At 44.4% G+C, this 15,527-nt stretch overlaps 1 long non-coding RNA gene across 1 annotated transcript in view; it reads right to left on the reverse strand.

The window, feature by feature from the left end:
- Positions 1–15,527, reverse strand: part of LOC138498672 (uncharacterized) — a 319,106-nt gene that overhangs the window by 208,557 nt on the left and 95,022 nt on the right. The gene's annotated exons all lie outside the window — the stretch shown is intronic.

The following is a 15,527-nucleotide window of genomic DNA, read 5'->3' on the forward strand; positions in this document are numbered from 1 at the left end:
AAACCCGATGTGGGACACCAAAATTGAGTTGGAAACTGGATTAAACCGCTAAGCGTTGAAAAGAAACGACTTCGACACTGTATTGCAAAATCTGGACAAGTGGCAAGTAAAAGAAAAAATGTCTGTAGAATATGGCACGTCTCTACAGATCTTTAAACAAAGCTCAGGGAAATACATGAAACCAAAAGTTCAAAAATTACATGTGTATGACCCGGAAGTGATGATACAAAAGAAACAATTGCGAAAAGATTTATACGCACTAAAAACAGAAAATACTAAAGGAATGAAAGAACTGATCCAGAAAAGAAAACAAAGATATAAAAATTGGCAATAAAAATTGGCAGAAGTCATATAAAATGCAACTGTTGCAATATGATGCTGAAGCCATGCCAAAAGCCATAAACAACACAAATAGCAGAACACTATGGGATTTGCTAAACGAGAAACAATCAGCGCCAGCCCTTATGAATCCCATCCCAGAAATTACCTGGATGAAGCACTTCACAAAATTGTTCAACGACACAGAAAAACCCCAACCCCAAAGTAATATAAAAGAAAATGAAGTCGGACCCTGGAATATTAGCTTTGACAATGAAGATATAAAACTCCTAATCCTAAAAGCAAGTTCATCAAGGGAACCAGGACCAGATGGCCTATTGAATACAGTGTTAAAGGAAGATCCAGATAAATGGGCCATTTTCTGTGAAAGGCTGTTCAAGTGAATCATCAAGCTGGAGCAAATCCCTAAATCATGGAAGTCGGCCATCGTTGTTCCTATTTTTAAAAAAGGAAATCGAATGGTATACGACAAACGGCAGTCGGGCTTTGTTAAAAATGTAGGGTGCAGCTTAAATCTCCTGATACTAGGATTGATGAAAAAAGAACATTCACAAATAAACTAAAATTATACACAACCAGTATCGACTTGCGCCAAACCTTTGATAGTGTAAACAGAAAACATCTCTGGGAAAAACTAGCCACTAAAGGTTGCCCTATTGACCTCCTGAAAGCAATCAAGGAACTGTACGCCAACACCTCCATAAGAGTCAAATTAGATCAAGGTGGCAACCTATCAAAAGAAATTAAAACAACGAAAGACCAAAAACAATGCTGCCCGCTATACGCTACTCTCTTCTGCTTTTCCATCAAATATTTGCAATATTGCCTGGACAACAGCAGAACCTTTCCACCTAGATTAAATGGCAGACCGGTTCACCATTTACTTTTTTTTTTATTGTATATGGTTACAAATGTAACCTTTCACAAGCATACAAAATATTTAAGCTATTAATAAAACCAAAGCTTAAAAGGAAGTAAATCCGAAACAAATAGATCCATTTTTTTTCAACCTTCAACTCTTAAAAGAAAAACAGAAGAAAAAAACAGTGAAAATTGAAGGAGACCATTTACTATATGCAGACGACCTGATTATATTAGACCACACACAAATTGGTCTACAAAGAGCTCTAAATCAGGTAGAAAAATATATAGAAAAAAAGAATCTAGAAATAAATGCAGAAAAGACAGAAATATTGATATTTGTTGATAAAAGATGGAAAAAAGGCAAGAATGAGAAATGGTCTGAACAAAACGCAAATAAAGCCATGTAGTGAAATGAGATACTCGGGCATTCAATTAAGCGGGACAAAAAATGAAGAGCCCTGGAAAAGGGTGCTGAAGATGAAAACAAAACATCTAACCGCGCAAGTGAATATCATCAACAAAGGATACGGGAAATGTTACCTCCGACCTGTAATAACATTCTGCAGACTCAAAGTAATGCCAACACTAACATATTGGGAAGAAACTGGCATGACTATTGCAGAGGATTTCTGGAATGCCCTGGAAGGGCTATTCTGGAAAAATATCCTACCGATACCAAAAGCTACACCAATGACGGTAATTTGCCACAAACTCGCCCTCACTGCTCTACATGTATACATCAACTATAATAGGCTGATGCTATATAGAAAAACAATGAGCAATTTTATGCCACCCTAATTTGAAATATTATGTGAAAACAACAACTTCACAGAAAAAGCAGTTGAAGAATGGAAAGGGAAACATGACCGAATTTTGGAAGATGCAGGACTAGAGAAACAAATTCTAGCAGAAAATCCAAAAGCTGTTAAAAGAATGTTATGGGCAGAGGACTGGTCCAATACTGAAACAAAAGAGCCTTGTCAAAGACTCATGCACTCCTAAAAACAAACTGCGGTGTGATGTCCATTATACCGGATTATTTGAGAAAATTTACAAATCGCAAGCAAAGAGATCTACTATTACATTTTAGATTGAATGCTCTCCAAAACAAAACAACGAAGGCAAGATATACCAAGGAAAAGATATGCACAAAGTGCAGATTATGCAAACAAAGTGAAGAGTCTCTTAGCCACATGGTGCTATTCTGCTCAAAGCTAAGAGAAATCTGAAATCTGTACTTAAAAAGCAATATCGTAGATCTATGTGGTCTAGACTCTAGAAATGGTGGAGTTTAATATATGACTGTCGAAAATCAAGAATAAACTTTGTAACAGTCACCTTTTTAGAACAAACCTTTAAGATGCTAGACCAGTTCAGCAAAGATGATGCAAAGCAAGAAACCTAATTTGGTATAGTTAAAAAAGATGTAATGTTTTGTTTTCTAACTATTTTTTTTTTAAAGTGATTTTAAATACACATTAAGTAATGCTTGCCAAACTTGGAGGCTTCTTTTATGCTAAATGTATGTTTTAGGTTGTTGCTTTACCTTGTTTTTTATTGTCTATGTATGATTTCTTTTTCTATGCATGATCTCTTTGTAAACATTTTTAAAATTTGTGAAAGGTTTGTAATAAACCAGATACACTTTAATTAAAAAAAAGGATATCTGGGTGAGTTGTAGGTTAAACCCTCTTAAGCCACTTTGAAAGATCGTGTGCATTCACTGTAGGAGTTTTATTGACTGTTTGGTCAATAAATATCCTCCTTGGGAAAATGTGAGGTCCTTTTCACCTCTCCAATGGTTACAAATATTGTTCTAAACAGTCAAACTGAGTTGCTGAAGAAGGGTTATGATTGTTATCATGAAAGAACTAAAAACAGTGGTGGGTATGATATGATATGATATGATTGTTCATTTATATAGCGCCTATACACAATGTGTTTCAAAGCGCTTCAAGGCAAGGGAGGGAACAAGGGGAAATGCAATGACATTCTTACAGGACATGAACAGTAAGAATGTGAAATTAATTATCGTACTCGGCCTGACGACATTTCAGATAGTGCAAGAGCTAAGACATAGATAGGGAAGGGAGGAGGAGAGTGGGAATGAAATAGAAACAGACAGACGACTACTGTACTAGACCTGACGACATTTCTGCTAGAGCCGGAGAAAAACAAAAGGTGAGGGAGAGGGGTGCAGAAAGGGAGGGGAGGAACAAACAAGCGACTATCATGCTAGGCCTGATGACATTTCAGATAGTGCTGGGGGGGGGATAAAAACAAGAAAAGGGATGGGGGAGGAGACAGATAAGGTTGCTATCATACTAGATCCAGGGACAATTCTGATAGAGTAAGTACATAGATGAAAGTAAGGGGAAGAGGGGAGGAGATAGTAAAAGGGAGAAAGGGAGAGGAGAGAGAACAGAGAGTAAGCAGTCAAAAAGAGTGGAGAAGCAAGATGGGAGAGCGAATGCAATTGTAGAAGTCAGTAGTAACACATAATGTTGCAATACAGGATACACAATGAAGATGGGAAAAGCATGATTAAGGGCCACCATGAGTACAAGATGCAAATGAAGTCCAGCATGAGAGATGAGAAAGGGTGACGCACCATGAATCAATGAAGTCCATAAAAATCAAATCCAACATTGGCCACAAGATGGTGATCGTTAAACCAGAATGTATCAGGACAGACCCCTGCAGAAGTAGGCTGGAGGAGAGCGGGTGCAGGGTAGAACAATCAAGCAAAACAGGCAACACCTGTGTGCGAGAAGGGTGGAGGCACAAGGGAACATCACAGGGGGGACAGAGGGGGTGGGGATGGCCTGTGGGGACAGATGGGGTAAACACATGCTGGTGCATGCTCACCTGCTGTCTGAGCAGGGGGGTCGGGCCCTAGGTCCTCCTGGTCCAAACAGGACCAAACAGGAATTGCCCTTTTCTTCTTCTGCCCTTTGCTTCGGACGCCTGGGTGAGAAACGCCCTTGATCTAAGATTTCAGAGCAGGAAGGAAGAGGCAGGGCTAAGAAGGTGGGTGGTGCTTAGACGAGGTGACCTAGATCCACTTGCACCTGCTCCCCATCTGCAAAGGAAAAGAGGCTGGGGGGCTCCTTAAGTAGGGAAAAAGAGCAACAACCAGGAAGGCGCCAGGTGGTCGGGGCTTGGTAAGAGTGGAAAAAGAGCAGCAACAAGGAAGGCACCAGGTGGGCGGGGCTTAAGACAGGTGACCTAGATCGACTTGCACCTACTCCCCATCTGCAAAAGAAAAGAGGCTGGAGGGCTCCTTAAGTAGGGAACAAGAGCAACAACCAGGAAGGCACCAGGTGGTCGGGGCTTGGTAAGAGGGGAAAAAGAGCAGCAACACGGAAGGCACCAGTGGGCGGGGCTTAAAACAGGTGACCTAGATCGACTTGCACCTACTCCCCATCTGCAAAAGAAAAGAGGCTGGAGGGCTCCTTAAGTAGGGAACAAGAGCGGCAACCAGGAAGGCGCCAGGTGGGTGGGGCGGCTTGCTAAGTGGGGAAAAAGAGAAGAAACCTGGAAGGCGCCAGGTAGGCGGGGCTTATGCCAGGTGACCTAGATCCACTTGCACCTGCTCCCAGTCTCGAATTAGTACCATAAAGGAGGCGGCAGACAAATTCCAGGTGCAATGTATGGAAGACGAAATTGGAGGGAGGCAGGATACTATCAAATTGGAACAATCGAGTTGGGCATCCCTCCTTAAAAGCAACCCTTCCAACTGAATCAGTGCATGACATTAATGAGTTGAACTTGGACTGGAAAAAAAACACTTATCATTGTAAAGACTGGAGGGGGGTTTTCTGTACTCCTGCCCTCTATATGGCAGAGTAGAAACACAGATCACCCCAACCAAGAATCTTTATAAGGTAGCAATGCGTGAGCAATCAAGGCTTAGCTCTCAGGAGGTGATGCAGGCTGGTTCTTAAGTACAGTGCAGTCCCCAAGCCCCGACAAAGAAATGTCCACACACTGTGTTAGCAATAACACAGTTCCTTATATAAATAAGATCACTTACAATCCTTGTACCTAAAAGCTTCTGTACAGTGTAGAAATATTTGACCATAGCTCATCACGTGGCCCTTGATTTCATTGTGCCAAAATTAATGCTTTGTTGTAATGTGTCTGTCTTTCCTATCTCCCTGTTCAGGATGTTAGTATGCAAGTATGAGGTAACCAGTGGCCAGAGTACGTGATGCCGTGTGAGTGCACTGTTTTTCCTGCCCTAATCTAAATTCTTTAATACACAGTTAGGAGCCCTCCCAATAGTATGTATTTTGCCAACCTCTGAAACCTGAAAAGTAGATCCACACAGGCTTGACATGTGGCCAACTTTGCACCAGACCTGCAAGTGAACTGGCCTGCTGTTAAATCTTAGTTACCAGTTTAATGGTATCCACTCCAGAGTGTAATGTGCTTTATGACTTTGAGAGCATTTAAACATGGAATTGCTCATTGTACTATAGCCGGTAAAATGGCTCAGTGGGTTGAGTGCTGGCTGATGCGATGTGTGTTGGATCTGCTGGTAGCAGGGTTGAATCCTGGCAAGTCCAACTCAGCATTTCATCCTTCTGAGGTCTATAAATGAGTACCAACACAGGTTGGGGATATTGTAGGTATATTTGTTCTATATAAAGCACTTAAGCATAAGTGCTATGTAATAACACATCATTATCATTTGGCCTTTGACGTCTGCTTGCATTCACTGCAGTTTGGTAATGTGGGCCTATACACACTGATATTAACGATACAAATGGTGATTCATTCTTGTATGAAATGTATATCACATTACAGTGCTATCATAACCTTATTTATCGTAGTATACTTAGGGACAATGCTATGTGATGCCACTTCCTGTTTTGTCAAGGGGTGAAAGGTTGTGTTCCACCACTTCCGGTGATGTCACTTCAGGGTAGGGCCAAATGACATCCCTTCCTGTGATGTCATCAGATGTCAAGGGTCATGTGATATCACTTTTGCTACCCTGGCATTTTGGTGAAATAACATCCCTGGCGAGGTTGACGGAAAGCAGCACAGGTTCCCAGTGCAAGACACCCAGACCGCGAGAGAACCAGAGAGGCCGTGGAGACACCGGGATGGCGAGCGGGAGAACCGCTGTGCCCTATAGCCATCGCGGGGGACGACCAAGCTGCCTGCAGTAACCAGTGAGCCTTTCCAGCGATACAGGGCACCGGGTGCTTCGTACCATGTACCGCTTGAATAAATCAGCATCTGAGATTCCGTGAGCCAATGATCATACATTTTGTCAACAATGGAGAGGCTGAAGAACACTGGTGAGGTCCTGAACAGGATTATAATATAAAAAGGCAAAAAAGAAAAATCCATGAGAGTCAATAAGTGTTGGGAAGAGCCATTTGAAATTGTGATTTGAGAAGCTAACACGCATTGGCAAGAGCCATTTGAAACTGTGATTTGAGAAGCTAACACACATTGGCAAGAGCCATAGGAACCTCAGAACTGTAAACTGTGAATGGTAGCAAGACAAAGATGGTAAAGCAGCATAAGAATGTGAAATGAGAAATGCCCTTCACCTGGCAGGAGAGTAAACCAGGCACCACTGTAACAATAAAGCAGTGGCATTGTGCATCCCAGGAACGGATGAGAAGAGACAACAAAGGTGTGTAAGTTGCGTGACCTGTAATGGCTGGACCATGTGGTCTGATAACTGTGCCTAGATCGAGGACACCTACCTATTGAAAAGCCACGCAAATTACCTTTTGAGAATTGTGTTAAGTTTTTTGTGAACTGACATTAAGGAACTTTTGTTGTGAAACTGGTGAAGTGTGTCCAAACCAGTGGAGCTGTGACGTATCACTGGAAATTGTGTTTAGAAGAAGTTGGATGACTTGAAGCTTGGGGAAGGGAACTCCTGGGCATTGTGAACTGTCCTGAAGCTTGGGGAAAGGAAACACCGAGCATTGTGAGCTGTCTGGAAGGTTGGGGAGGGAGACCCTTGGCAAGCCTAGACCTAGAAGAAGCTCTGAACAGTTATGTGAACACTTATTTAGTTTGACGCTTGACATCCCTACACTTTATGTACAAGTAGAAGTGAGGGCAAGTATAGGTTTTGGACACAGGCAGATGTTTACTTTGGACTTCCTGACATAAACTATCCTTAGTTTCAGTTACGTAGGGAAGTCCCACCTTAGCGTAGAGCAAGATAGGCCTTTTTCCAACCCCTTTTTACATTGAATATAGGTTTGCATCCCAAACTTCATTTCTGCTCTCTGTGTCTACTTCATGATGCCTTCACCCAATCCACCCAGATGAGAACATGGTAATCTGGGAAAGGAAAGATCCAGACAAAAGTTTTTCCCCTTGCTTCTGGTCTGAATTATACATTTCTCATGTCTCAGTACAGATAGGTTCACTGCTCCCTAGTTTTACGGAAAGGCTTTCAATGGCAGCAGGGGGAGGGATGGGCCCAGCCCAGGGGCCAGGCAAGAGCTCAAGGCGAGGGCTCTGACCGGTGGCCAAACAAGTGCTCGGTGGACTGGGGAGGGCCATCATGTAAGTGCGAGAGAAGGGGGGTGGTAAACCCACCAGGCTGGTCAGGGAAGAGACGCAGTGCAGTTGAGGGCAGTGATGGTTAAGGGGTGAGGGGTTGGAGACTGGTCAGGGAGGGCCTGGTTCACTGTGTGACTCATAAGTGCACCAGGCCACCAGTCACAGCGGCAGAAGGGGGCATATAGCTAGGAAACTGGAGAGGGAATGAGGTAGAGAAGAGCAGAGTATTGAGAAGCTTCCGGAACTGAAGTAGATCCAGCTCAAGTCTGAGAAGGGCGGGGAGGCCATTCTAGAGGGAAGCAACTGCCGAAGAGAGAGATCTTCCCCCACTCTCTGCTCAGAAATACATGGGATCTGCAGAGAGTTGGAGCTAGAGGACCGAAAGGGATCTAGCAGGGAGGTATTTAAGGAGATTGAAATGGATGTGGCAGGGGTTCCAGGCCCCAGAAGGCCTTGTGGATGATGGAGAGGTTCTTGAATTTGATCCTTGAATTCACCGGGAGCCAGCGGAGATATTTAAGTACTGGAGAGATGCAGTCCCTGGACTCGGGGCAGAGGATAGGTCTTGCAGTCCTAGTCTGGATAAGTTGAAAGGGGCGAAGAATGGAAAGAGGAAGATTGAGGAAGAGACTATTGCAGTAGACCAGTCTAGAGAGAACCAGAGGTCTGAAGATTGAGTTTCTAGGGTAAAGTAAGGAAGGGTAGAATACCTCTGAGGAGGTGAAGCTGAAAGTGGGCCTTCTTGGCAAAGTATGTAATATGAGTGGAGAAGGAGAGAGCACAGTTAAAGATGACACCATCGTTTCTTGGCTCACTAGATGGTGAGGGGAGGGATCCCAAGGAGTTTGGCCAGAGAACGGGAGGGAAGCAGGGTGCAGGGGAACCCTGTTCCAGTGAGAAGGATCTCAGTTTTACTGGCATTAAAACAGAGATCATTAGCCAAGCACCATGCCTGAATAGCAGTCAGACAGTAAGGAATTATAGAAGAGGGGGAACAGGAGGTAGAGGGAGGGAGCTTGAAGGAGAGCTGAGTGTCATCAGCATAACACTGGAAATGAGGAAAGAAGGGGGAAATCAAGTGGTCCAAAGGGGCAAGGAAGATGTTGAAGAGACACATCGAAAGAACAGAGCCCGGAGGGATGCCGCAGGTAGAGTGAGAGGTGGGAAAGAGGAAGGGGCCCAGTTGCACCTGAAAAGATCGATTAGGAGTGAAGGAGGTCAGCCAATACAGTGCAAGGTCTGTGATACCAAGGGTGTCGTGGAGCCGCTTTAAGAGGGTGGCATGATTGACTGTGTCAAAGGCAGAGAAAAGATCAAGGAGGATGAGAACAGAGAGGGAGTTTGAATTAAGGTTTGAGAGCAGGACTTCACAGGTGTTCAGGAGAGCAGTATCCATGCCTCTGGATGCTCTGAAACCAGACTGCTGGTCATGGAGGCAGCCAACAGATTCAGTGTGGCGGGTCAGTTGGGAGATGACCAACCTTTCCACGAGTTTACCCACAAATGGGGTAGTGCAGATAGGGCGGTAGTTAGCCTGGCAAGAGGGGTCAGTGGACAGCTTTTTTAGGAGTGGGCGTCCAAGGGAGTGATTGAGGGAAAGTGGGAAAGAGCTGGTGGCAACGGAATGGTTACTGAAATCGGACAAGGTAGGAGCGAGAGTGGAGATGTCTTTGATAGTTCTGGATGAGTAGGGGAGCACCTGTTTGGAAGGGATTTGCATAGAGTGGACAGCTTTAGAGACCTCATCCGGTTCTGTGGGTGAAAAAGGAGAGTATAGGGGAGGAAATGAGGGGTGCCAAGGGAGGCTTGAGAGCAGGTTTGGGTAGAGTAGAGTGAGGACAGGATTTCCTGGTTTTTGTAGTGATATGGTCGGCTAGCGCAGTAGAGAGGGCCTGGGATGGAAGAGGAGAGATGGAGACTGCAGTAGGATTGGCAAGTTCCTTACAGACTTTGAAGAGTTCAGCTGTGCTGTTTGTGGCACCAGAGATGCAGGCTTCAATATGGGCCTTCTTTTTGTAGCGGATGGAGAAACTGTAGTGTCAGTTTGTCAGTGGATGTGTTTGATGTCTGCCACCTCCGTTCAGCAACTCTGCACTTGTGTTTCAGTGTAGCTAGGTCTGAGTCATACCAGCTGTTGCATTTGGAGGCAGACTTTAAACATATCCTCATGACAGGGGCAAGGATATCAAGGGTGTTGGAGATGGAGAGGTGGAGGTTTACGAGGGCTGAGTCAGTGGTAGAATCAATGGCAGGGGTCAGAGCAGGAATAAAGGTGGCGGCAAAAGCAGCAGCTGACACTTGCTTCATTGGACGAATGACAGAGAAGGAGACTGGCAGTGCAGGAAGAGGTTTGGCCAGAAGGCCCAAGAGATCCCAATGAGAGGAGAGGAGGGAATGGTCATACCAGGAGAGAGGTGTGATGAGAGGGTTAGAGATGGGATGTCAGTTGAGATGATTGCATCCAAGGTGTTTCCGGCTGAGTGGGTCAGACTAGAGGGAAGAATGGTGAGGGAAAGAGAGTTACAGAGGTCATCAAAGAGTACAGTGGCCGCCTCAGAGGACTCAAGATGAATGTTGAAATCACTGAGGAAGAGAAGCTTGGAGGTAGAGGTCTTGAGAGAGGTGATTAGGTCAGCCCATTCAGAGATGAAGCAGGGGAGGGGGCCAGGGGGCCTGTAGATGGTGGCGAAAGTAAGCTAGAAGTTAGGAGAGACACGAGACACCAACCCTACAGATGAGGCATTTGCAGGAGGAATAGGATTCAATGGGTATGATAGTAGCAGGGACCCATTTAGGGGAGATCAAGGCCACTCTGCCTCCTAACCAGTTGTGCCTGGGTTTGGAGAGGATCTTGTAGCCCTCAGGTAGAAAAGTGTCAAGAGCAGTGACAGAGCTGGCATTGAACCATGTCTCAGTGAGGATGAGAACATCAAGCTCAAATTCTTCAAGCAGGAAACAGATATCGGAGGAGTGTTTACTGGCAGAACAAGCATTGAGGATAGCTAAGTAAAGCTGAGTTCCTTTCGAGAAATCCATCTTTCCCTCATTGCTAATACCAATGAAGCTTGTGCTTTTGAGAACCTGTTATCAAATTGTCAGGCTCTTTACCAGGACATTGTGTAGGGTTCTGATTGTTCTGCTGTCTTGGAGGGGTATCAAGGGCAGGGCGCTGGCCCTCCCTTAACCTGTGTCTGGTGGTCGAATCACATAAACAAGGGTGGCCCATTCCTGAAACCACCTTGGTGTTGATAATACAAACAACAAGGTGATCAAGGGGACAGTAAATCCCTTGGAAAAAGCCTGAAGGCCAAACCTAGATGGTGTTCACTGGATGAATATCCACTGGACATTGATGACAAGGCATCAAATGTATCAGGAGTAATCTGAAGTGAGGCGAGAGCATGATGTGAAGTAGATTGGCAGATGTAGGAGTGGAGAGAAAAATTAACAAGACATGCAAGGTACCTGGCACATAACCAGGTCTCGCCTAGCATGTAGTGCGCAATGAAACCCTTATTTATTTGTGTCTATAAGTTCAATATTCTGAATGATATACCACTCATATCACACCCGTCTCAAAATACCCCCCAGGTCACACTGAACCAGGAATCAGGCTAGTTTGTAAAGGTAAATATTTATTTATTTAATATTCAAATCAACCAGAATTTATATATATATATATATATATATATATATATATATATATATATATATATATATATATATATATATATATATATATATATATATATATATATATGGGGCAGCAATCACCAAGCGGTGACAATACAATTCAAAAGTAAATAAAGCAATTGAATTTACTTATAGTAATGCAGAATAGAAAACACAGGAAAAGAACAGTTTGGTTCGTGAACGGATAGTGTTTAGGTTAATATTTCCCCCTGCAAAGTACTTTAAGGCACAAATGAGGCAATCCTACACAGATGTCAGTAATCAGCAGGTATTCAGGAATGAGGAATGAAAGACAATGGGCCTCATTCGAGTTGGGCGGTAAGGGTTTACCATCACCGGTAAGGATGATGGTAAACCCTTACCGCCCTATTCCGAAGTCCCTTTGCGGGACCCGCTAAGGGACCAGGGTGCTAATAATGGACCCGCTATTTGCAGGCCCGTAATTAGCGCCTTCCCCATTCCCATTGAGCCTTAAAGGGGCTCAAATGGGAATGGGGAATGGATTACTGAATGGGAATTTACCGTGTCTTCCAAGGTCAGAATGACCCAGTAAGTCCCCATTCAGCCAGACCGGACCCGGACCTGGGTTTGGAGGCAGCCATGGTGCTAATAGCACCATGGCTGCCTTCAAATTCAGAATGAGGCCCAATGTCTAGAGTTTGAAAGCAACCTTCTCTCCCCAAACAAGAGAGAAAAGCGTTTTTGGAAATTGACACTTTTTAAAAATGACAGGTAAAAATGGGTTTGTGACACAATGCAAAAGTTGCAAAAATGCTTAAATGGAGAAGAAATCTTAGGAAAGCAACTCTAAACAAGTCCTAACTAACATGAGCTACAATATAAACAACAGTACACACTTTAGATCAGGATGGGATTGAAGAAACACTTTGAATGGGAAAGAGACACATGTAAACTGATCCTTTGTTAGGCAGTATTTTTGGGGATCCAATTCCCTGATTCTCCCCTCACTGGAGTCTTCCTGATCAGAGAGGATAGCCCTAACATTTAGGAATCTGTACAGAGATGCCCACCCATCCATTTCTGGGAGGCGCTGATCTGTCAGTCCCATGTTGCCAATTCTACTGAAGTCTACCATCCCTGTGGCCCCGGGTTCATATGAGCCAGTGGACATGAAGGCAGCAGAGTCCATGGTACTGAAGGGGTTAGCATCCCTGATTGCAGGGGTCCTGATGTTATGCTCAAGGGTTTCTCTGTCCCTTCCTACCTCTTCTCTTCCCTAGTTCTCCTTTGTAACTTCCCCTTCCCAGGTAGCAGCTGTCACAGTCCTTTGATCAGGGAGGTGTGTCCTCTTCCTGGAGAGGGAAGCTGCCCTGTAGAGATCAGTTGGGCAGCTTGCCATTGTTCTTGGCTCAGCCTCAGATGAATGTCTAATGAGGTCTCATTGTACTTCTTGTAGTCAGTATGCGGGAACCATTAAGGCTTCCTTTATCAAGGGAGTGTCAAACTGAAATGTCAAACTTTCCCAGGCTGGTCACTGCCCAATCAGAATTAAGCAGCTACTTAACTCCAATAGTGGTTTGCTTTTAAAATTCACAATAAAGTCTTTAACACGTATAAAAATAAGCGCAGTTTATAAGGGATTTGGACATTTAAAAGAATCAAGCCCTTCACATACATGCTTTAAATAGGCACATTTTGCAAATTCTTCAGGAAAAAGAAACACATTTAAACTGAGTTTCACAGCTAATCTTCTTATGCAGCTGTTAGTCAGTGAGGCCTGGTCTTCTCTGACTGCGTGAAGAATCTATGATTTCAGCACACTTTTCCTTTCATTAATTCACTGGGAAAATGATTGAATTTAGTGCCAAAACAGCACTTTGAAGGTTGCCATTGATTAGGAAGCTGTATTTAAGGGCATGTTCGGATTTAAGCCCACTTTTGTGGCCTTGCTTCATGTGACAGGTAACAGCACCCCCTGGCATTCTCCTGCAGGGTGTTCTGTATTGACATCAACTTTGCCTGTGTGTGGCAGGGTATGCAGCCTTTTGTGGTTTATGAACCATGCACAGTTTTGCAGATTTGACGTGCACATGGGTTATCGCCTCCATTTTTGGCAGTTTCTTTTCCCTCATTGGCAAAGTGGTGTAGTAGGGTGCATTGGCATGGGTTGAAATATCCCACACATCCCCACCCGACTTCAGCGTGACGTCCAGTCATGAGGGAGTAGGGTACGTGGGATAATTTTTTCCTTCGGTCCATGTGAAGAAATCCGGTTGCTTTTCCTGTCAGCGATGGATGCAACACGCTCTCCGCGCTGGTTCTGGTTGGAAGTGTGGAGCGACACTCCGGATCTCTTGTTTTTTTTTCCTCCCAGTCCCCGAGGAGGTCCTCCTTGGTGATTAGGTGGATTTAGTTCCAGTACTAGAAAACAGAACATATCACGGTTATGGAAATTTCGCCACTACTGTTCCCAGAAGGGCTGTAGTGGGGCGGATGCATGCATTTAATAACAATGGACAATATTCCCCACCTATATTCACTGATAGTCTTTACACTCATACGTACTCAATGAACATTTAATCATTTTTTCAGATCTCTGGATTCCCCCCCCCCCTTGGGTTTCCGGTAGGCTCTTCTATTTGCCGCAAAGTATGCCTGGGATGGAAACTCTTGAGCTGGTTTATGTGGACCCACTTGTCTTCCCCTTCTGTCAAATTTCCCTTGGGGATGCGGATTCTGTAGGCGACTGTTGAGATTCTGTCCACAATATCAAAAGGGCCCTGCACACTTGGGAGCAATTTGCACTCCTTGGCTTGATTCCTTTGGAAATTGTACAAGTAGACCATGTCTCCTACTTGATATTCCTTTTTAGTTGTCTTAAGGTCATAGTGGGTCTTCATACTGTCTGCAGATCTTTCTAGATTCCGCTGAGCATACGCAAAAGCATGTTGAAGGTATTTTCTCAGATTCTCAACATGTTCATGAGTTGTAGAGGCATTTATCAAGGTCTGCTCTTGGGTCCTGTAGAGCAGATGCTGGGGTAGCACCATCCTTCATCCAGTCATCAGCTCAAATGGAGACATTTTTGTTGAAGAAGAAGGGGAAGATCTGATGGCCATCAGGACAAGGGGTAATCGAATATCCCAACTTGGCCCAGAATCTTCCATAAACTTTTTTAATATGCTCACAATGGTTTTATTGTACCTCTTAACCCCACCACTAGAGGACACATGGTATGCAATGTGTAGTGTTCTTTTTACCCCAAGTATCTCTCACATCTTTGTCATCACTTCGCTGGTGAAGTGACTACCTCGGTCTGACTCAATCCTTTGGGGTAGTCCAAAATGCGAGAAGATGTGATTGATCATCAGGGCAGCTGCTGTTTCTGCCTTGCAATTTGGGGCTGGGAGACATTCCACCCATTTAGTAAACAGGCATGTTACGGTTAACATGTACCTGTTTCCCCTATAGGAGCGAATCACGGGCCCGATAAAATCGACTTGCAAATCTGACCAAGGCAGTGTCATCCCCCTCTTTTGGAGGGGAGCACGGTGTGTGAATGATGTTGGCTGAAATTGTGCACACGCAAGACACCCCTTCAAGTATTGTTCGAGGTCCTGCCCCATGCGTGGCCAGTATGCAACCGCTTGCAAGATTTCTAATGTCGTATGAAACCCCCGATGACCGGCTGTGGCTGCATCATGGGTGTGACTCAGCATCAGGCTTCGGAATGAAGTAGGGACCACCCACTGGTCACAGTCAGATATGGATCTCCTGACCAACAAACCGTCTTGGATTCAGAACATTTTTTGATATTTCATCAACACTCTGAGGTACTCTTTCCCAATGCAATTGGTATCCGTCAGGGGAAAGTTCTCAGGGTCCTCAATGTGTTGATAAAACTTACCAATTATTGGATCCCTTTTTCAGCCGTAATTAAATCAGCATCTGAGGTCTCCTTACTCCACTGGGCAGTTGAGAGTTCATTGTGAGCATTTGTCTGGGACCTAGTGATAGCAGTGACCTGGATTTCCCCAACAGGGACTTGATCTCAAGTAGATCCCCTTGGATGGCTCCGGTTTTGGTCAGCTGATCAGCTAAGTCATTTCCAGTTTTGTCTGGTT

Source organism: Ambystoma mexicanum, chromosome 5q, assembly GCF_040938575.1.
Source record: "Ambystoma mexicanum isolate Mex_15411 chromosome 5q, UKY_AmexF1_1, whole genome shotgun sequence".
In the NCBI taxonomy this organism is placed as follows: Eukaryota; Metazoa; Chordata; class Amphibia; order Caudata; family Ambystomatidae; genus Ambystoma; species Ambystoma mexicanum.